General features: G+C 40.9%; 1 long non-coding RNA gene across 3 annotated transcripts; it reads right to left on the bottom strand.

Moving 5' to 3' along the window:
* Window positions 1-250: 250 nt before the first annotated feature.
* Window positions 251-5,219, bottom strand: LOC108497355. Of its 3 annotated transcripts, none has more exons than XR_001874783.1 (3): window positions 5,198-5,219; window positions 2,044-2,125; window positions 251-420 (listed from the first exon to the last, which is right to left on the bottom strand). It is a non-coding gene; the product is annotated as an uncharacterized LOC108497355 (long non-coding RNA). The 3 variants fall into 3 exon arrangements; XR_001874775.1 differs by lacking the exon at window positions 5,198-5,219 and adding an exon at window positions 5,102-5,197; XR_001874780.1 differs by lacking the exon at window positions 5,198-5,219 and adding an exon at window positions 4,948-5,077.
* Window positions 5,220-22,329: the final 17,110 nt, after the last annotated feature.

Raw genomic sequence — 22,329 nt, 5'->3', positions numbered from 1 at the left:
ACAAAACTGAGCTTTGACTGAAAGGTTCTTCAAATCTCTCTGTGATTCACAGGCAAGGGAGGGCTCCACGAGGACAAAACAACAAAGGAAATTTGAGACTGAGGATTTGTATATCTTGGCTTCAGAAATTAGAAGCCTCCTCTCCACGACGTTTAAATATGGGTTAGGGAAAAAAAATGGAATTAAGAAAAAAAAAAGAGAAAAGTGAATCTAAGTTGTTATTACTTTATTGAAATAAATCTTTGTGGAATATAAACCAGGCAGTCACTGGAGCAGCTCTAATCAGCATCTTGTGTTTTCCCCAAGCAGGCTGAATTTTGGGGGGGTGTCTCTCCTCTTTGCCACTGAAGCAATTCAATCCTTCAGAACACGTTGGCTTCTGCTGTTACTTTGTGGCATTAATGATTAGGGTTTGTCTCGCTGAAAAAAAAGCAAGAAATCTTATTTCAATTTAAAATACAAAGGGCCAGATCTCCATCCCATGCAAACCTGCAGAGCTCTATGGGCTCATGTGCAGCTCTGCTGATTGACAGTCACAGAAAACTGTCTGTCTGGGACAGAAAATTGTCCCACAACGTTTTTTAACTACAGTGGAGAGAAGTTCAGTGCTTTATTAACTATGTTTTCTTTGAAGCTGCTACTGTATCTTTCAAAGTTCAAAGAAAAAATATCTTTTAACATTTTTTAAAAATAAGTTTCACAAATCATCTGAGTTTCTGTGATTTTGGGAGTTTGTTAGAGACTTAGATACTAATTCTGTAACCTACCCTCCAAGGCAATGAGGGAATGTGGGACTTCCTCCTCCAGCTCTCTCTTATTTTCTTTTGGTGCATTACTAGAAGAATTTGCTATTCACTTGCAACAAATTGATCTTGCATTTAAAACATATATTAAATCATTGGTGTGAGTGATGCAACTTTATTACGTGTCAGGAAAAAAATCTATATTATGATAGTTGTTGACAAATGATAATATTATTTTCCAGCTAAGCACGAGGTGTTAATGCTGCTAAATGGCTGCAAATGTTGACGTTAAAGGCTGCCTGCTGGCCATTTCCAGGTGACATATCTGGGGATTTGGGGCTATTTCATTTTCCAGCCTTTTTTAAGGCTTCAGGCCCCATCCATAAATTACAGCTGATGACAAAAGTGGAAGCTAACAGTGGCAAAATTAGGCCCACAGGCAAAATAATTATATATACAGCCTTTAGCAGTGAGGGAGAAAGCCATCAATCAGCCCCCAATTATTCACTAGTTAATCAGCTCTGCCCTTCCTTTATTGAAGGGTTACAGTGTAATTAAGTTGGCAGCATCCTTTTAATTCATCAAACATACAACACATGGCGGTGTTTGCTGCAATCAGGGGACAGCACCTTTGTGTGCCTGACCCCTGGCTCTGCTGCAGGAGAGGGGGAAACTTCAGAGGTAAGAGAGACTATTTCTGTGAGAGCAGAGAGGGTGGGCAGGGCTTTCCCACCATCCCACGTGCCTGCACCAACTCCAGAAAACTTGTATTAATTGGGTTATTCACACATCACCCAGGGCAGGTGGTTCTAGACCGCGGCATTTATGGATTTAACATCCTTTTCCCAGCAATCCCTCCCTGATAACGAGATCTGAACATCCCCCTGGGGCCCCTGGATTGATGGGGGACCACGACAGACAGAGCGGCCCCTTCCAGGCCAGCAAAGCAAACAGCCAATGGATTCATCTCTCCATGAAATATTTTTGTGGAAACCGCGTTTCAGGAAACAACAGAAGCAGCTCTTTGAAGGCAGAACGTAGTTTTGTATCCTCTCTCAAATTAATGACACTGGATTTTATATTATACAGCAGATTAGTATTTTCAGTGGCTTTTTGCCAGTAAGGAAGTATTTGGATATTGATTTTTATCTCACCAGTAATGGAAATAACTCAAGATACTGCACTTCTCTATCCATGCTGAATTTTAACCTGTGGATGCCCTCAGTGGCTCTGGCTTTGCCTTGGATGTAAACCCCAGTAATGCCATTTATTGTGCATGTCATTTTCTTCCTATATTTACCTGACCATAAATCTGTTTTCCTGCCACATCCACTTCCTGCTCACGGCATCCTCAGAGATGTTGAATGTCCTGGGTGTCCTTCCTACCTTGCAGAATAGATTCAGAATTATTTATTCATAAACAAGCTCTGTGTTTCTAACCTGCTTGTAATAATGAAGTTTTATACAATCCTGGGCTCTGCTGCATGATGTGGGCAAACAAACCCAAACCCCTCGACATCTGAATGCACTGGGAATATCAATGTTAAGAAGCATTGGATCTTGGACAAAAATCTTTATTGCTCTCCAAGTACAAGAGCATTGTCCTTCTGGGTACTTTTTAAATGGTTATTTTACCTCATTCAGTCTGATCGAAGACATTGGGAAGTTTCTCACTGTAAATAAAAATACCTTTCCCAAAGATGCAAAAAAATCGCATTTTATTCTATTTTCGTTGTTTTGGTGTGTTTTTCTTTGGAGGAGAAACACACACAAAAGGATCACATCTCTACTCCCAAATCTCCAGGACACCAAGGGCACAGTCTGGGTCAAATCTGGCCAATAATCATCAGCATCACCAAAGACTGACAATGATGCAACAGGAGTGTTAAACATCATTTGTGTTATTCTCCCTTCCAGTAGTTTTCCCCACCAGACACCCAATAATTTCACAATGTTCCACATTCTCTGGAATTCAGAGCTCAGACCAAGAGAGGAAGGACAGAAGGTGGGAACATTAACCTTCCTGGCCAGGAACTGTTATCATCTTGTGATCAACACACGTTGCCCCAACAGCTCAGGGAATCTGATATTCTGAAGTCACTTTGGATTTTTGGCCACTAAATATCCATGGGGACAACACACCACTGTCTTAGTTCAGGAATCAGCTTGGTTTGCCAGATCCTTTGGAAGGAGAACTCTCCCTGAGAGCCACTTGCAGAGATTTTGGGTGCCAATCACCTCTACCACGGTCCACTCTCCTGACAGAACTGGACACTAAACTGAGCCGCCCAAGAGCCACCAAAGAATCTGCCCCAGCAAAGAAATTTCCACAAACTGACAGCTACATCCTTGCTAATAAACCACCAGACTCGACAATTCATTTGTCTCCTGGTTGTACTTGCGCATCTTTTTTGCTATTTGGGGATTTGGACTTGTTTTTTTTTTTTTTGCGTGACAGAAACTTGGGCTGCCCAATTTGGGTGCTGCATTATCTCGATGTCCCCGAGCATCATCATCTCCTGGAGCCAACGTGTGCCATATTGCAGTCAAGCCCAGGCAGAACTCAGCAACAATCATGTCAGCAGAGAGTTTTTCACAATGAGATTGTATCTGTTTGTTATTGAGGGTCATTGAATCCCGTCTGTCAGGGTGATGTTATTGAATAGGTTCAAGTAATAGTTTGTGCTGATTATCAGAAAATACGTTTAAGAACTGTCACTCTGTTTATATCTTTCAGGGTTGCATTTGAATTATGCAGATAAGTGGGATCAAGAGGTGTAATGCAGCAAAGTACAATTCCTGATAGAAGCTGAAAAATAAAGTTTGCATCAAATTATCTATAAAAAAAGGGACTTTGTACACGCCCGTTCTGTTTAAACTGTAAAAGACTGAATGCACAAAAAGCACATTTAGATTTCTTGTTGTTAAGCACTCAGCGTGTTTCCAGATGACAAAAAAATGACACACAAAAAAAAATCTTCAGTATTGTTGTGAAAAGTTGCAGGGGAGCAAAAATAATTTTTTGCAAGTGTGTTCATTTGAATTTTAGAAAGATTCAAAAAAATTATTCCAGCAGGTCAAGGAATTCCACAGGCAATTATTCCGCAGTCAGGGAAAACACTTTTCGTGGACAAAATGAATGTTAAAAAAGTGCCAACTGCAATTTTTAATTCTGCAATAAAACTTTTCCTAGCAGTGAATAAGAACTTAAACCACATCCTTTTTTTCCCTAACCATCTAATTTTGCCATTCTAATATACAATTTCAAATTCGCTGCATCTTGGTTAATTAAATAAACTATCCAGTTGGAAAAAAAAAGCAGACAATCCAATGTGTCTGCTGGAGCTGAACAGTCTGTTGTGATTGTATATATTATTTTATTTGAATAACATTTTGGTTTTATGTATTTTCTATTGTGAATATTTCAGTCGTGTTCCCATGAATGTTTTCACGGGCAATTTTTAAGTAATAAGATAATGAATTGTGTGGAAATATATAATAATATAACATAATAAAATAAGATATTATGTGGAAATTTATTCTCTTGGCTCTTGGGCTTGGATATTATACTGGGGTATAACCAGAAGCAGCACTGGCACTGCCATTGGTGTTCCAGTGAAGACACTGGACTTTGGTTAAACACATATTTTTTTTTCTATTGCTGATAACAATTATAATTGCTGATATCACCCTCTTGCTCAGCAGAATTTGGAAGAGTCCTCTCTAACTGCTACTTTTTAGTGATAATTGTTCCTGAGAATAAAACAAAGTCATGTATTACATTGCTTAGAGAAACAAAAAATAAAATATGAAAATTCAGTCATCTTCAGGGCTTAAATAATGAAAAATAGATCTTATTTAGGGTACACAATCATAGCCTCTGTCTAGATATTCATATTTACTTATGCAGACACCAAATGAATTTGACTGCACTTACTAATAGTTCCCAAGATAACTTTGAAACTAAATATATTTTCTGTGGTAGAGATACTGAGGATGGAGTGGAATGAGAGGAAGAGATGCCTTGAAGCAAAAACACATTTCAGCTATCCATTAATAGTCTGGAAAAGAGATTATTTGGAACAGTTGTGAAGACAAAACAATTATCAATGTGGAAATTGAATATTTAGAATAACCTCTGAACAGTCACGGAACAAGCACCAAAATTCATGTTTTTGTGTGAACAATAAAAACTACATTTTACCTGACTTTCTAAGCACACAGCTTGAAATGATTGAGGAAAACTAAACTTCCTCGTGGAGAAATGAAGAGGAGGAAAAGCAGACTGAGCTTTGGTTGGCACACGAGGTAGAATGGGGCCCTCGTGGCACAAAGTTTTTTGCACAACAGTTTTTCACCTGTTGGCTCCGGGACAAAAATATCACCTTTATGGGACCTCTACCGAAAAACAGAACCCAGGAAACGTATTTTTAAAAGGATGAGAGCTACAAAACCTCTATGGAATGGGTATGTCCATGGCCAATGTTACATCACACCGGCCAATCCATCCCAAGATTCCATGATCCACAGCTGGGAATAACAGGCACGAGCAACACAAGGGCTGACAATGGAAGGAGGCAGAAAACTCTGCATTCTCTCTGCATAAACTCCAAGGGGAATATTGAGCTGAAAATCCACATTATAAACATAAAATGGTTGTGTGGCTCTGGAGAGAGGATTTTTCTTTGCATTCCCCCTGCAAGAATGTGTTTCAGCCTAATGCATTGGATTCATTTGTTTTGTGGAGTGGAGCTAATGGGATGAAGATAAAGTGACTTCCAGGCAGAAAACCTTGTTAATCAAAACCAATTTGGGCCACTTGTACGCGTTGTTCTGACTTTCTGAGTTGGAACATCCATTTTTCACAACAACCCCGCGTGCCTGCAATGAAAAAATCACCATGTGTTTTATTTTGGGATGCCTACTCAGACTATGTTAATGTTTTTATGACCTATAGACAGATCTTCCCTCCCTAAAACAAAAGCCTCTTATCTTTGGGAAAGACTTCTTTCTACTTTAAAGTCCATTTCCAAGATGGAGCTATGAATGGATTTATTTCTTGACCTGTTTTGCAGAAATTTGAGGAACCTTGGTTGCCTACTGGAAACCAAGTTCACATCCTGGGGAGAATAAAACTGAGAAAAATCACATAAAAATGTGTTTAAAGCAGAATGTGGGTGTTCATAGTACCTTAATGATTAGTAGTTGCATGGTTTTAATATGTTATCTTAAAAGACAAGGTGCCACCACAGAGGAAGGCACCAGAATAAAGTGGTCAATAAGCATTTTGATCTCTTTGGAAATGGCATATTTTCCACAAATTATTTGGAATATGTGCCACAATAAAAGTCACCCAGGAGGAGAGACTGTTGACATAAAAAACCAAGGCAACAACCACTAATGAAGCATTGAAACATTGGTGAGAAGTAAATATAAATTTACCAGGAAGGCTTATTAGCAGTAGAAGCAGAAAGGTGTTGAAGGCAGTGTCTTGCATTTGTATAAAATGCATAAATTAACGAATTCTTCATGGAAGCCTTTTTTATTCTGATTAATAAATCCTATTTCACCATTAAACCCCCCAAAAAATCTCTATCCTCTTCCACACATCAGTGCCTCTCTTTACCTTATTTTCTCTTTGCCCTTGTTCTTGGGAAGTAGAGAGGCTGCTTTAAGCCAGGCCTGTGCAAATTTATCACCTGTAAGCCTTTCTGGGCCCTCTTTTCTTCCCAAATTCAGACAAACCAATTGTCAGATTGTCCATGTTCTACTCAGACACGTGTGAAGCTCTTTAGTCCAGGGTTTTAGATCTCCATCTATTTGTAGTTTCTCAACGCTGGGTTAAAATCTCTGAGCAAGACCAAAAATCTGCTCGAAGAGGGAGCAAATTAAGTCAACAGAAAGTTTTGCAAAGTTTCAAATGAATTATTAAATCACCTTCTGCAGTCCACAGCAAGAAACCCAAACCTGCCCTGGGGATTTCAAACTCCAGTGAGCTTGGGCAGTGCTCTGCATCCCTAACAAGTCTCGTAGTCAGACCAAGGGGCTTCTTTGTGGACCTTTCTTTTCCATGCACCACTCTAGTAAACACATCCCTTTTTATCCCACTTACTTTTGTTTGCATGGTCCATGTATTTCTTTATCTGTGTTTTCAAATGCTGTTAAACTCCCCTCAGTATTTCTGAAGAAAGTCTGGATCTCAGTAACTCGGTATTCCCGAGGCAACCTGCAATAACAACCAGCTCAGGATTGCAAGGGATACCCGGCCAGGAAAGGGATTTCATTTCTAGTGGGCAATTGCAAACAACAAGGGAAATATTATTTTTTTAAATTAAGATAAATACCTTAATGGTGTACTATTAAAATAATGTGCCCAGCTTACACAGACCTGAAAAAAGAGGCTCCTATCAAGTTTTCCCTCCTTAGGGAAACGTTCTTGTTACCAGCACAGGAACATTAATCACACGGAGTCACTCTTGAAAAACAGGCCCTTTGTCCCCGTTTGTCTGGAAGCTCCTCTTCCTCACAGCCACCAACTTCCAGCTCTGCCACCTCCCAGTTCCTTCCCAGTGCATACTTCACTGTGGGGATGCAGGGAGTGGGAATGCAGCTTTTCCTGACTGCAGTAATTTAGTGCTGTATCATCTCCAAACCACTGTGCACATCTGTGCCTTCAACAGGCTGCTCCTTGTACCCACCTCTGCCAGCCCAGCACAGAGTAAGAGCTTCTTAGAGCAAGAACTACAAGGCCAAGAATGGGACAAGGTTAGACCAGAGAGAGGAAAAACCCAAGAGATAAGAACCAAGAACTGGATTTTTGTGAGGAGCTGTCGCTGCACTTCAACTTCAGGCACAGAGAGGTGCAAAGCTGGTGCTGTGGGTTATGTGAAATCATGTTGAGCACTCATCAAGAACAGACCCAGGTTTGTGGGTCAACATCTTGGGGCAAAAACGCTGTGGTAGAGCCTGTCACACACCTGCACAGCCCTCATTTAGCAAGTGGGCCTCAGGATATCAAAGCATATAAATAACCAACCCTGAAAGCAGCAGGCCTGTCCCTCTGCTCTGCGGGTCACGTTCCTTCTGTACCCTAAGTGAGGCAATGAGAAAATAATGACATGCAATGTAGTTAAAAGTGAATGCCTTCATCCTTTTGTTGTTTATCAGTTAACAAAATGACATTATAGAGATGCTTTATGTATTTATTGAAAGGGTAGAAACATCTATCAAAGCTCATTTCAGCTATTGTTAATGCCACCAGACTTGTTCTCTTCTGCCATGAGCTGGAACAGGACTGTCAGCGAGAGATGACTGATATAGGCAAATGATTTTGCATCATTTGAGATACATCCAGAAATATAATCATACCCAAGGTCAAACATTAGAGAAAGGTTGGGCATTTGGGGCAATGAAAGCAATGCTGTCAGATATTGAAATCTCAGCAGGAGATTCAGCTCCATTAAAACTGAATACACAATTACTTTCAGCTTGCTACTTCCCATGCATGTATAACTAGTTTGTTCAGCTTGGTGCCCCCTGTGTTAGTCAGAAAAGGTAGGATTTGAATATTTTGAGGGATGGGGATGATGCTCCTTTCACAGGAGTCTACATAAGTGATAAAATGACTGTATAATATACATGCAACTGGTGCATCACTTCAACAATTAATCTGCCTTGAAGAACAGACCTAAGAGATACAAGGGACTGGCTCTGCCCAGGGATCTCGGAATCCTCTGCAAGCATTTGGGTGACTTTACATGAGTGGCCTTCCAGAAGATGCTCCAGGAAAAGGAACACTGGGTGTGCCTGCCAAGCAGTGCCACTGGAGGAGCAGGAGGAAAAAGAGAACCAAAAGAAAGAAATGAGGAGGGAAAGTAATGCAGATCATTTGGAAGATGAAATGGCAAAGGAGAAAGATGATGGGAAGGGCTTCCCTCAGGATGGGGGTTGCACAGGGAGAATAGAGAGAAGCTGTTGGGCTCACTGGTGTGTGGGAATTTGGCTGGTTTTTGAAACCTCACTAGTTATCCATAAATTAATTGTACAGGTATGAGGGAAACTCCACTTGCACTTGGCTACTTGTGCCACTCTCTGCCTGTTAATGTGTCCCTGGTGAGACAATTCCAATCTCAGAGATGCCCTACCAGCTTCAAACAACAAATATTTATTTAAAAAATCCTCCTCTTAAGGGATGTTCCCTCCAAACCTGACCTTTTATCCAAGAAAGCACCAGCTCAACTTATCATTCAGACATTTCAGACTCTCAGATCAGTGACAGACCAGTATTTTGTGATCTCAGGATCAAGCTAAAGAGATAAATCTCCTGATCTTGCCTGAGAAACTAAATAATTCTTGTAATATTGGGAAGATTTTGAATTTTTATGTGCTGTTTTTATTTCTGAGATGTCAGTACTGAGCCTCCAAAAGTATATTAATATTAAATTCCAAATTTGCCAGAAAAACCAACCCCCCAGTAATTTTCAACTTACATTTCCACATTATTAATGTTAAGAAATTGCAGATAAGATTGAATTATACAATTATAAAGTTTCTTGTATTGATGGTAGCCACCAAAAATTTCCAGTTTATCTTCTCTATGTACTTCATACAATCATTTCCTGATCCATTTAGACTTACAGTACCCATGGAATATATAATGCCAGGAACATATAAATAACTGCATTTACTGTGTGACTTTGACACATTACCATGCAGGTTTAGGTAAATTAATTTCTGATGTTACACCCTGACTTTTTAATTCACACAGAATGTTTCAAGAAGTAAACATTATTAATAAATAATATGGATTAATATTAAATAGTTTTGTTATTTATTGATGTTACCATCAATAACAACTACCCATATCGTGCCCCTTAAACTCTTCCAGTGTCATGAATGGTAAGAATACCTGTTTACTTTCACTCCAAAAGCCAAAGAATTGTTGAGAACATCATTTCCCATTCCCTGATAATGCATTTGTTCTCCACTCCAAAGACTGAGTGAGGCACTGACTGAACACAAAAACATTAAAAATTTGGGACAAATGGGGAACACTGTTTCTATTTTACAAATTTCTACCCATGGTGACTTTTACTCCCCCTCAGTTACCTGGACCCACAGACCCACTGCAGCCAGATTCACCCCTGGCAGACAGGGAACCTGTCACTGATCCATTCACTCCCAAATACCCCAACCCCTTCATGTGCAGTTCTTCCCCTCAGATGTTTTTAAACTTAAGAAACAACATAAAAAAAAGTTTAAGGTTTTTTTGAAGTGAACCGTGTTCCTCTTTTGTTACTTTCCTCTGCAAACGACACCATCCTCCCCAGCCAACATACCCCACTTCATATCCTGGCAGCAAAAAATACACCAATTATAGGAACATGTTATGAAGACATGAAGAACCTACACGTGCCCAAGCACCTGGTTTTCTGTTGCAGTTGGTCTAACACAAGTTGTTGTCTCTTTTCTGCTTCTCCCCACTCTCCTCCCCTCTCCTGTGCTACCCAAGCAGACCAGAACCTTTCCTGTTCCCTCATGCTTTAAGAGAAATAAAATGAAAAGTTACTACCTGTCACAGCTCTGTGGTTCACCCCACCTTTCACATCAGCCTTGGGAGCATCTCTGGGGTCATAGAGCACCAAATATCACCTGTCCCAGGTGGGAACTTGCATAATTTTCCCTGTGGACCACAGTGTGAGGGCTGAGCTTCCCTTACACCCCTCTGCAAACCCTGCTCACACTGACCCACTATTTCTTCTTGCAACATCTGTAATATGTTGTTGTGCATGTTGTGCCTAAAACATGTTACTTTTTAGGGACAAAAATAACCCCGATGTGCAGTTCTGCCTCTTGAAAGGCAAAAATATAATTTTGAGCAACATCTGAAAGACCAAACCAGCTTGGCCATGTCACCCAGCAGCAGCCTAAGAGGTGCTGGTACACATTCGTCTCCCTTAACTCCAGGCCGTGTCTCCTGGTGCAGCCCATCCCCTTCTTTCTCTGGGAAGCCTCCTGAGCCAAAATGAGACAGAGCCATGAAAATATTTAATTCTTCAAGTTGGCCAAACCTTGCTGATTTATGGCAGCTGCTTCCTCTTCTCTTCCCTGGGCACCCAGGTCATGTGTAAGCGCGTGCACGTGTACATGTGTGTGCACATACGTGTGAAGGAGCAAGATCACCCAAAGCACTGGTAGAGCAGCCTCTTTCTATTTTTAATTTCATTTTTCACTGCTCCACACGTCCATGGTGTCTCACACATCTCAGTGGTCTTTGAAGTTCCCATGCTTTCAAGGTCTCACATCTGCCACACTATCAGTACCCTGCCACACATGAAAAGAATATAATTATGGATTTAGTGTAATCATTGATTTCTGGGCTCCAAACCATTCAAAGAAAGGTCACGAGTCCACATGGCTGCCCCTTAGGAACAGGATTTGCATACGACTATTTTATTTAGCTGAAGACACCCCCAATTAAATGTAGACTCTTCTCTTTGGGCTCTGCACCTGAGGCAGCTCGAGGAAGACGGGTCAATCTTCCCTGTGCCAACTGTGCCTCGTTTGCACCGAGCTGAGGCTGCTCCCACCTGTTAGAGGAGTTTTTCCGCTCACCAGCCCCTTTCATTCCCGAGGCAGCAGCTCCCCTTGGAGCAGTGCCACGGCAGGACGTGGAGGACGTGCATCCGAGGAGCTGCACTTTTGGGAAGGTGGCAGGGAGCCAGCAGATTGTGCCTGGAGCAGGGGAGCCGCTGTCACCCCTCCCTGCCTGTAACTCGCTGCAGCTCCCCGAGAGCCGCAGTGCAGATGTAAAGACATCACTTTGCCCACAGTGTTTGGATTAGCAGTAAATCTACTAATCCAACACAATATCCAAGGGGGCATGGCCAGATCTGTGGGTTCATAAATTCACACCACTCCTTTTATTATTCCGGGCCCCAGATGGTTTCCAATGGGCACGGGCATAATGAGATCTTGGAAGACATTATTATATTCTTAGGTCAAAATTCTCAGTCCAATCTCTTTTATCAGGCTCAGAGCCTTTGTGTCCCTGAAGTGCTAATACTTTATGCTGATTGACTATGCAGGCAGCCGTGGGAGTTCACATTATTTTTGATACAATTATTATTGGCAGCAAAAACTGCCCCCCCCTAAAAAAAAACGAAAAATCCCATTTTATATTACTTATGGTACCGTCTGGAATATACAATGCCCGGGACCTTCATTATGGTTCTGTTTTCATAACAAAACATATGAGAGGGGGAAAAAGAGGGCAGGATAAAAGTATTATTTTAGTAACGGGAAGACAAAGTATGAGCTTGATCATAAAGACTAGTGAGCTTTATAAATGCATCTTTGAACTGAGAGAGGCTTTTTTTTTTTTTAAATAAATGGTTCTTTGAACCTGGCAGTTGTAAGGAAGTGAAACAGAGCAAACTTTGAAAAGTGTGCTTGTCTGAGTCTCCTTCCACTGTATCTGGCTGAGAGTACAGGTGGCCAAGCACAGAAAGTTCCTGCCAATTTCTAAAGTTACACTTTTATCCACTAAACAAGCATCCTGATCCGGGTTACCAAACAGGGCACTCAACAGGAGCCTCAAAGTGCCTGGATTAAATATCACTTATTCCACAGCCTGGGCCATCCAGCCTAGTAAAGCTTGATCTAATACCATTTCACCCTTTTCCTGTGCTCGCTGGATTTTGGGTAATGGACCTTCCCAGGAGACTCCTCTCAGAAAGTATCTTCTTGTAGAAGGGTTGATGCACATGCTTCTATTTTAAAAAGCACATGTTCAGCACATTTCACTTTTGTGAAATGGAATATGGTTTAAGTTTGTTTCAGTAAAAAAAAAAAAAAAAAAAAAGGATTCTGCTGGAAGGACTTATGTCAAAGTGCAAAAGGTTTTGTACACAATGAACAGATTTTTTTTTTCTTGAGGGCCAAAGAGGAGACACTAAAATGAAATCTCTCTGCCACAAAAGCAGTTGCTGTTTTACACAGAGGGAATCTACAAGGAGGCCTGTTATGAATTCTCCATCTTTGTATTTATTTTGGATTAGCCTGATTTAATCTAAGAGTCACATCAAGAAAGCCAGACCTCATCTTTAATGAGAAACTTAATATGTATTCACAGTAAACACTTTAAATGTCAAAGTTTAATGGGCAGTATTCAAAGGCCATTATTATGGTAACTGTGCTTTTATATCAGCATGGCTGATGAGGAGTGATTCTTTTAAAGACATTCTTCAAAAAAAATCAATATAAACTTTAAATAATAACAACAAAAATTCCCTACAGTGCATCTTAATTCAGAGACAGGACAGTAACAAAACCCTGCATAAACAGGAGATCCAAACTCAAGCCTTGGCAATGACTATGAGACTGAGGAAAAGCGTGAGTTGTACAACTGCAGTGCCCAGTGAGCTCTGTGAGCAGAGCAAATTTATATTCAGCCTCCTTGTCCCCTGAGTCCAAGTCTAAACCCACGTCAGCATCAGCCTCCCTGAGCTCAGCTCTTCCCTCCTCTGCTTTCTTCCTCCAGGTCCTTCTCACCCAGAGACATCCCCACGCTCATCCAGGATATAGAAACACACCCCACCCCCCCCCAGGAGTCACTCCTTAGTACAGCATTTAAAAATTCTACAGAGCAAAACTTCAGAGAGGAACCTTATTCTTTGTATAAACATGCCTAGAGTCTCTCATCTGATTAACAGGAGCCTCTTTCCTAGGTTTTCCAACACGCTTTCTCCAACTCTCTTCCCTGGCACCGCGGGGGGTGTTGGGATGGAGAGCTCGACCCAGCAGGCACAGAGTGCTGGCATCATTTTTGCTTGATTTTACTCATCAAAAAACATCAAATTCTGCTTCCCCCCACCCCCAGTTCCCTGCACAATTTGATCCATCCTTTGCCCAAACACATAAAAAGCGTCCTGTGTTTCCATACAGTGTATGTGCCCATGGACACACACATTTTCTCAGGAGTGTTTCATAAAGATCCTTACACATATTCCAGCATGATCCTTGTCCGCTGAAACAGAAGGTGGAAAAGCTCCTGAGTGAAAATCTGTCTTGATCTAAAGGAGCTGCTTCCTACACCAGTCCCAAAATCTGTGACATCATGATGTTTATCAGAGGGGAAAAAAGCCTATTTAAGCAGCTTCATTTTCATTTGCAGCCATGGATATGTTTACCAATTTATAGATAATTTTCTTTAATTGCATTTAGAATCAATTAAAGCAGTTCATTTATATGGAATGATGTAGCAACCAAAAGCTGCTGTTTACTCATTCCCTCCACTGAGAAACTTTCCCTTCGGCAACGGGGTTGAACTTTCAAAGGAAATGATAATAGTTACATTCATGCAAACTCAGAAAGGCACCAAAATAATTCCTTTTCAAACAGATTCAGAGAGATCAAAAACTCTGGTTTATGTGGATTCAGCCTCTGTAACCAACAAACACGATGTTATTTTATGTGAACATGCAGAAAATACAGAAACGGGGAAGAGAATTTCTTTATCCAAATGTTCCAATATGGAGTCACTTAAGGAAAACGAGTAATTATTGCATATTTATTTAATCTGCTGACTAATGATTGTGTATTTGCTGCTTCACTGTGGCTGCAGCTCTGCTCCACTCTCAGCTACCTATGGTTGACAAGGGAGAAAACACCAGAGATATCCTGCAATCCTGGGTTTTCCAGAACGATCCTTAAGCGATTCTTGGAGAACAGCACACAGTGCAAATGTTAATTGGTTCTGCCTTACTTTATTCCACAGAATGCATCCCTTTTGTGCTGTTGCCAGCCGATAACAAGAGGATATAATTCCTTGGCAGTGAGTAGTGGCAGCACTGGAACAGTGGGAAACCCTCGTTGGAGAGGCAGGACCTGGTTCTCTGCTAATTCCACTCACATCTGGTTCTGCTGGACCCACAGAGTTTGCCCTGATGCGTCTGAAATGAGCAAACTCTTCCTCTGAAGCAGCCAATGTGTTAAAAAAAATGCAAAATAGAAAAGAGAAAGGATAATGACCCTTCAATGAGGCCCATTTTTGCCACCTTGTGTTTGTGGAGTCCTTGAGTCTTCCTACGAAACACTCGCCAGCCAAAGGCTGACAATACCCAGACACAGTCAGGATCAGCCTCCTAGAACTTATCACCCTCTTTTTTCCTTTGGAAAGAACATGGGGTTACTACTTTGAAAGGAATTAAAAAAGCATTGATTGATTATAAAGGAGAAACGTGTGAAATCCACAAAAAAATGCAAAAGCAAACAAACCCATAAAAGTTACTGCTGCATTTTAGTATCTGGATTCAAATAAAAAGAGTGCACTTGATGCCACAGCACATGTAAGGATGCTAAGAAGAGATACAGTAGCATCTTCAATATTAAATAGCATATTAAATAAATGCAAGCAAAAATTCTCCAAGTAACCTTAAAATATTTCTTAGCAGTTATCTTCCCAAATTACAAACTTGTGTTTTTCTAATTGGCTTTAATTGCCTCGATTGAGCAAAAATAATCCAGAAGTGATTGTCCTTCACCTCTCCCTTTTATTTTTATTCCCAGCAGAAGCCAAATGCCCTTTGGACATCTTGGAGCTGCAGGAACGTGCCAGAAGCCTGAAGAGCCCTCGCACTGTCTTGTAATTAGGGAGCAGCCAAAGGGGCATCCCTGGAGCCAAAAGTGGGAAAGGGGAATTCAGTACCTTTTCTTGAAGCCCCCTTCCTGGGCTTTTTGGGATTGCTGAGTTTCAGTTATTCAGTTTAATAGAGTTAAAAATACGATGAGATAGATCCACGTCTTCCGTGTCTGCTTTCCGGGCAGTCAGAAATGAAAGCAAGAGGAATGTGGTTTTGTATTTGATGTGTTATGCCACGTCCTCAGGTTGGTTTTAGATCACAGAGATTACAGGATTATCCCTCTCCAAAACTTTGAATCATCTTCTCACATGTGATATTGTTAAAAATTGCTTTCTGGCCTCTTTTCAAATGGTGGCTGCTGAATGATCTGATCTGAATGCTAAACAAAGTAAAACTTTAAATATCCTGTGCTCTGTTCTGGTAACATTGAGCCTCGGAATGTGCTAATTCTACATTCTCAGAAGACAAAAAACCTCCTTTTAATTAGTAGATGAATCAACAATGCTATTGTAAACTTTAAAAAGATGCTGATGTATAAGAAGGAGCTTTTCTGGGTGCTCCAAACACTGAAAGAATCACATAAACAGAAGGTGTGATAAAGCCTTCTTTATAAGGTGTGATAAGGCCTTTGGGCCTTTTTTTGTTTCTAGGATTTACTGTTATGTGGCACAAGAAAGGGATGGAAACCTGTCAGCTCAAACACTGAGACTGTGCAAAGCTGACTGATGCACCTGGAAGTAAAATGTACAATGGCCAAAAGGAAAGTTCTGGAAAACAGATTTTCCGATAAAGAAGATGACTAAAAAAATTGGTAATTGAAATCAATCTGAATCTGGATTTTCTCATGAGAATTCCCACTCAGCCCATGGCACTGAAGATGGGTGAACAGCACTAAGGGCTTTTTGTGGCTGGTTGGGTTCTGTTTGTATGTTTGTTGGTTGGTTGGTTTCTGGTTTTTTAAGGGTTTTTTTTGGCCTAGGATTCCAGCAGAGATGATTGACATCTTCCTTAAAAAAATAGTATTTTTTTCATGATTTCACATTTCAGTTGTTCTTCCTTTAGTCCCAAACTGCTCACGCAAGAAAAGTAGCTCAGAAACACTTTTCACTCTGAACAACTAAAAATAATCCAACCTTATTCAGCAAACCCTGAAGTTCTGAGATACTCTAATTTAGGGAACTATTCCCTTGCACAGCCAAAGAGCACCAGGTCACAGCTATAGCAGAGTTCCTGTCCCAGGATTTTGCCTGGGCACTGAGGCAGTTTAGGGATCTTCATCTGGCCAAATTTTGTCCATAAACCTCAGGCTGCCACACCTTCCAAATAACCTGCATTGCCAAAATCAGAGCAAATTCTGATTTCACTGCTGTTTGTCAGGAGGACAACAAAGCAGTAAAGCACTTTTCAATGCACACAGACATTGGGAAACATGCCCTGCACAATATTCCAGTGTGGGAGATGCTGTAGCCAAACCTGACAAATTAAGCATTTCACCATTTCATTTTACTGTAAGACATCCAGGTTTTCAAATCCAGCTCATTTGGTGCTCCAAGCCCAAGGAAGTAGATCCTACTTGACTCCCCAAAGTGAATTCCCACTCCAGACATCCTGGATTTGCTCAGAGAGGTTCACATACAGATGATTCAGCCATTATACGCATTTTTTTCTGCTTTGCCTCCAAAATGAATAATACAACTTAAAGTTTGCAGTGACAAGAACCTGCAGTTGTGCCCTGAAACTAAAGACCTGATCATTCAGCTACAGCAGTTCATGTGTCTTCATTTATTCCTGGTGTGTGTGTGTATATAAATAAATATATATATATATGACTTGTAAAATTTACTAAATGTGATTTATTTGTTTATAAAGAACATCATTTTATCTGGAAAGTTCCCCACAAGAGCATCATTGCTTTAGAAGCATTTTTATTCCTTGTTTTTCGGTTTGTTTTTTTTTTTTTTTTACTTGCTAAAAGACTAAGCATTATCTACTAATAACATGAAGATGCAGAAAAGAAAAGGTCAATTTAATTGGAACTACTATTTCCTGGGGTTTAAAAGGAAAATGTTGAAGCTAAGATGACATTGACAAATTGCTACTATTTATTTAAATTGTGTAATGCAATCTACCAGTAGTTCTATAATCTGCATGTTTGAAGCAGTTGACCCGTCCAACTAATGCAAACAAATTAGCCTCCCGGGTACTCACTCTATCCTATAAGCCATTAAATATCCTAATCTAACATCATTTAATACACAAACTCTCTTAGTTAAAGTGTTACAGTGGATATGTGTTATAAAAATTACAATAGGCGAGGTCCGGAGCAGAGCCCGTGTCAGAAAATTTGTGTTTTCTGTCACTTGGCCCAAAAAAACCACCTTGGGGACACATTTTGGGTTCCCCTGTGCCCCCCCCCACGTGCCCAGCAAAAAAATCTTCATTGCCACACAATTAAATTGCCTCCAAAGTCCAGCACTGGTTTAAGTGTTTTAAGTTCGATGGTTCCCACCACTAATACATTGGACAAATTTCTTTCCAATAAGTAAAAATTGGTCTCGGGGAAGTGTTTGCATTCTAAATGTTTCCAGGAAAATTAAGGCTCTATTATGCCTGTTATACACAGGGTAGGAACAACTCTGGTTTTCTCCCTGATTTATAGAAATGCCAATCCAGAGATTTCACAATTCATGCAAATCAACTCACCTGAAGGGAATGGGATTGTTTGTCTCAATAAAAAATGAATAAAACCTGGTGTAATTAGCAAAGCGATAATTCCCCCAGGGACTCAATCCTGGTGTTGTGTGAAGAGGGAAAATTGCCTGTTCTCCATTATGACAAATACACCAATAAGAAACACGTAATTATTATTTTATCATACTGAGAGGTCTGTTCTGGAATTTATCCAGGAGTAAAGTCCACCTCAGGCAGCAGCAAAACCAAGAGACTTCTGGGGGCTCCCATGTCTTCCCCTTGGTTTCTCTTGCCCTTGGATCAGTCCTTTAAGGATCAGGTAGTCAATCGAGTTTCATAAGAGCAAGGAGATAGATAAAGGCAGCATGGAATGATTAAATCAATCAGGAAAGTAATAATCCTATAACCAAAGGAAAGTCAATAGGTTATATATCACTGGCAGGCTATAAAGTCATTACAGGAGCTTATGGGACTGAGTCACACAATTAATTGCTGAAGAAAAATCTCGAGGTTGCAGTAAAAAAGTATATTTTGAACATATTGGTACAAGGCTGGTACTTTTGGTGAACTTTTCCTGGAAGATAACTAAGCAACAACAAAAATAATCCCGCAAAACTGAATCCCCTCATATTACCAAACCATGTGGAAGAAGCTTTTTCCAAGCTGTTACTGAAACTTCCTTCTTCCAATATTTATTTTAGGTGGAAAAAAAAAAGACCTTATGAATTTATGAATTCTATAAGGACCAAGCTGAACCTGGCTTTCACAATGAAAAGAAATGGGTGGGATCAAGAACCCCCTATAGAAACTGCAAAAGTGAGGAGAAAAAGCAAGATTCTGCAGAAATTTGGGCAATCTTGCTGCCAGAGTACAGATATTAATAGTTTCACGTGCCTGGTTGTGAAAAGCACAATGGGTTTGAAGAGCTCTCGGAAGAGATTTCAATTCAATGAACGTAAAGAGTGAGAAGGAGCTGAGCAAAGGGCTCTGATTCAGAGCCTCTGACCCCTCTCAGGAGAGTCATCAACGACTGCTCCAGGTCTTATACACAGGAATATAGAAAAGAAACCCCCTCTCAGTTTAAAACCTTGATCAATCGATTCCAAAACCAAAGAGATTTAAGCAAATCCAACCACGAGACCCCACCTCTGCCTCCCGCTGCAGGTGTGAGGATTTTGCCTCATCCGAGGGGGTTGTTTTTTCCACTACAAAAATTCTCACGTATTTTCCTTTCTCCGAGAAGTGATTAAGTGACTCATGGATGAGCTCTAGAAAATTGATAGTTGTCAGAGGTAAAAACAATGATCAGTGCAAAAGGTAAGTTTACCATAGAATTGGGATTTTAGTCTTTTTTCATGTTCCTTGCCTAGTTTGGAACTGTTCTGGTTCATAACAATCAGCTATTGTCAGCTGCTAATTATTAATTTCTCTTGGTTTAACATCTTCTAAGCTGAAATGACATTGAAAGGTGGTTTGAAAAGTAAAGTCATTCAACCTTTTCTGAATTCTGGTTTAAAACATGCTCTTTAGTAGGGGACTAATGGTTGAATTTCCCTCTCTAAATTGTATTGCAATACTTTGGCCCTCGAGAAATCCAGATTATTTTGCAGGTTAGTTCAACTTTTAAGTTCGGATTTCCAGAGAAACATTTACAGAGAAACAAATCTGCATTAACATGAATGATAACATACGAGGTATTTTAAATGAATAGTAATTAAAATTTAGTAGGATGATAATACGCTAATTAAATATCAATTGTTTGCTCAGGACCACTTATTGAGTTTAATAAGTATGTAAAAGATATTAATCTAGTTGTCATGCAATTACCTCATTGAGGGGGAGTGGGAATATGTGCGTGTGTGTGGGAAGAGCAAATCATGAAATGCAAACTCCAGTTTGAAATCTGCGTTAAGGTTGTGACAGAACTAAAGAAAAAAATTAATAAATTGCTCTTTCTTTCCTCCCTTGGAGCTACTGGGATGTTCAGAGGGGTGAGCTGTGGGTATTAAAAGGGCTGAGGAAGGGATGTGCACGGAGGTGGCAGAATTGTAGGACCATGGAATGGTTTGGGTTGGAAGGGACCTTGAAGCTCATCTCATTCCAACCCCTGCCATGGGCAGGGACACCTTCCACTAGACCAGGTTTCTCCAATCCCCACCCAGCCTGGCCAACCACAATAAACCAAGGCAAACACAGTAGTCTAAAGGTTTAATTTTACAATTAATGCACAGATGCTCTTTTAAGACCTCCACATCTTCAGATGTCAACCATCCCTAAAGCCCCTCACTGAGCACTCTAAAGAGTTATTTACATTTTTGCTTGCCATGGGCTGCTGTTGCATTATGTGCCCCATACACAAAAAGGAAATCTTTGGCCATTTCTCTGGGATTTACACATTAATGAAGTTTTCTGCAAGGTTGTTGTGACAATTGTACATGGACTTATCAACTTCACCCCCCTAAATAAAAATAGGCACTTTTTTACCCCCTGGATCATAATTTCAACCTGACGGGTTTTGAAAACAGGAGATGGGATGCTCCCCACATTTTTCTTATAAATTATCCATCCTTTCTGCAGCAACTTGGAAAGCAGTGCCAATTTTTTTATAGCTCAGAGCAGTTATAAAATATTAACCATATCAGACTTTATTTTTCCACAGCCCTGTGTGGAAAAAGGCAAGATTTTTCTGCTCCCATATTTACACAGGCATTAGAAACAGAGAAAAGTGGTAGGAAATTTGAGTTTATTTCCCTGCTAACCAAGGGGAAGGAGTTCACCTACATTATTTCCAGCAGCACTTTGACAAACCTGTTGACAAAAACTCACCGAGGAGAGAAGCCCTCCTTCCTAACAGGGCTGTCTTCATGTTTAACCACCCTTTTTATCCAAAATCTTTGCTGCAAAGGAAGCTAATTCCTTCTTTTCCTAAACCCAACAGAGAGAAAGAGATATTGACTTTTCTGCCAGCAAATCCAGCTCGTTCAGCCCTGTCTCCAACCCACTGTTTCTGAATCTTTCATCAGTTTTGGTCCTTTTCAGGGCTCTGATTCCTGCACAGCATCCTTAAAGATCCCTGTTTAAGCAAGGATGCTGCAGCACCCAGAGCCTGCCCTGCCCCCAGGCTTCAGAAAAACAGCACAGGCAGCTTGGAAAAAATGTTTGAAGCACAAACAGAAACGAATATGAAGAAAAGCTTCAAGATAAATTACAGGGGACAGTGTTTTTTCCACCCCCTCCCAGCACTGCTTTGTGAAGACCCCCAGTTTTAGGAGCAGAGGGCAGAGAGTGGGCAGCAAAAAAGTGTTTTTCTCCTTTTAGACACAAACCATTAGATTATCAAAAAGCTTAATATGAAGAGGGAAGGAAAGAAAAGACGAGAGAGGTAAGAATTGGAGTTTGGAGAAGCTCTGTGCAGAAAATTCAGCCAAGTGGGTGTGAAGACTGGGGTCCCACCAGTGGGGTCAGGGCAGCTCCAGGGAACCTCCCAGGGGAGATTCTCTCAGCCTGGGGTTTTTTTTCCTCCCAATTGTCCCTGCAGCCACACTTCAGCACATCCACGTTCTGAGCCTCTCTAATTAATTAAAAGGAGAGCATAATTAACGCAGCAACTCTGGTTCAGGCCATCAGAGGGAGGGTGGGAGGGGAAGCAGGGGGCAGATGCACCTGAAATGGAGCTTTTTGGTGATACAAAACTGCTGCAAACCCAACGAAGAAGTAACTCCAAACAATTCTGATATTGCTCTGCATCCTCACAGGCAGCTGCAGGACATGAGGGAGTCCAGCCCAGAGAAACAACAGAGGTGGAAGCCTTCCTAGCAGAGAAAATACTCCCCCTAAACATCAGCAGCTTCTGCAATAGCGAAGGCTCAAATATGTTGCTGGGTCACCTCACTTTTGCAGCTCACCCCACAGACATTGGGAAGCTTTGCTGTGCCATACGTGCATCCTTATTCTCTTTCGAAACCATCAGTTTTCAAGAGATAAAAATCCAGAGTTGTGTTTGGGGGAGAAAAAGCAGCACACACTGAGGCTCCAAAGCAGGGCTGGCGTTTGAAGTGTCACTTTTGGTTTTGATCACCATTTTATCAGCACTAAGGGAAAGTGCTGGGCTGCACCCAGAGAGCTGCCTCAGCCAATAACCTGTTAGGAGCAGCCTCTTTAGTGTGGGGATAGAAGCAAACACGGGGAGAGATGGAGGCAGATGATTAAATGGGCTGAAAATCCAGGCTGACACCCCGGGACCGACGGAACAA

Source organism: Lepidothrix coronata, unplaced genomic scaffold, assembly GCF_001604755.1.
Source record: "Lepidothrix coronata isolate B3197 unplaced genomic scaffold, Lepidothrix_coronata-1.0 Scaffold2, whole genome shotgun sequence".
NCBI classification, from domain to species: domain Eukaryota; kingdom Metazoa; phylum Chordata; class Aves; order Passeriformes; family Pipridae; genus Lepidothrix; species Lepidothrix coronata.
This window is presented reverse-complemented; position numbering and strand designations above follow the sequence as displayed.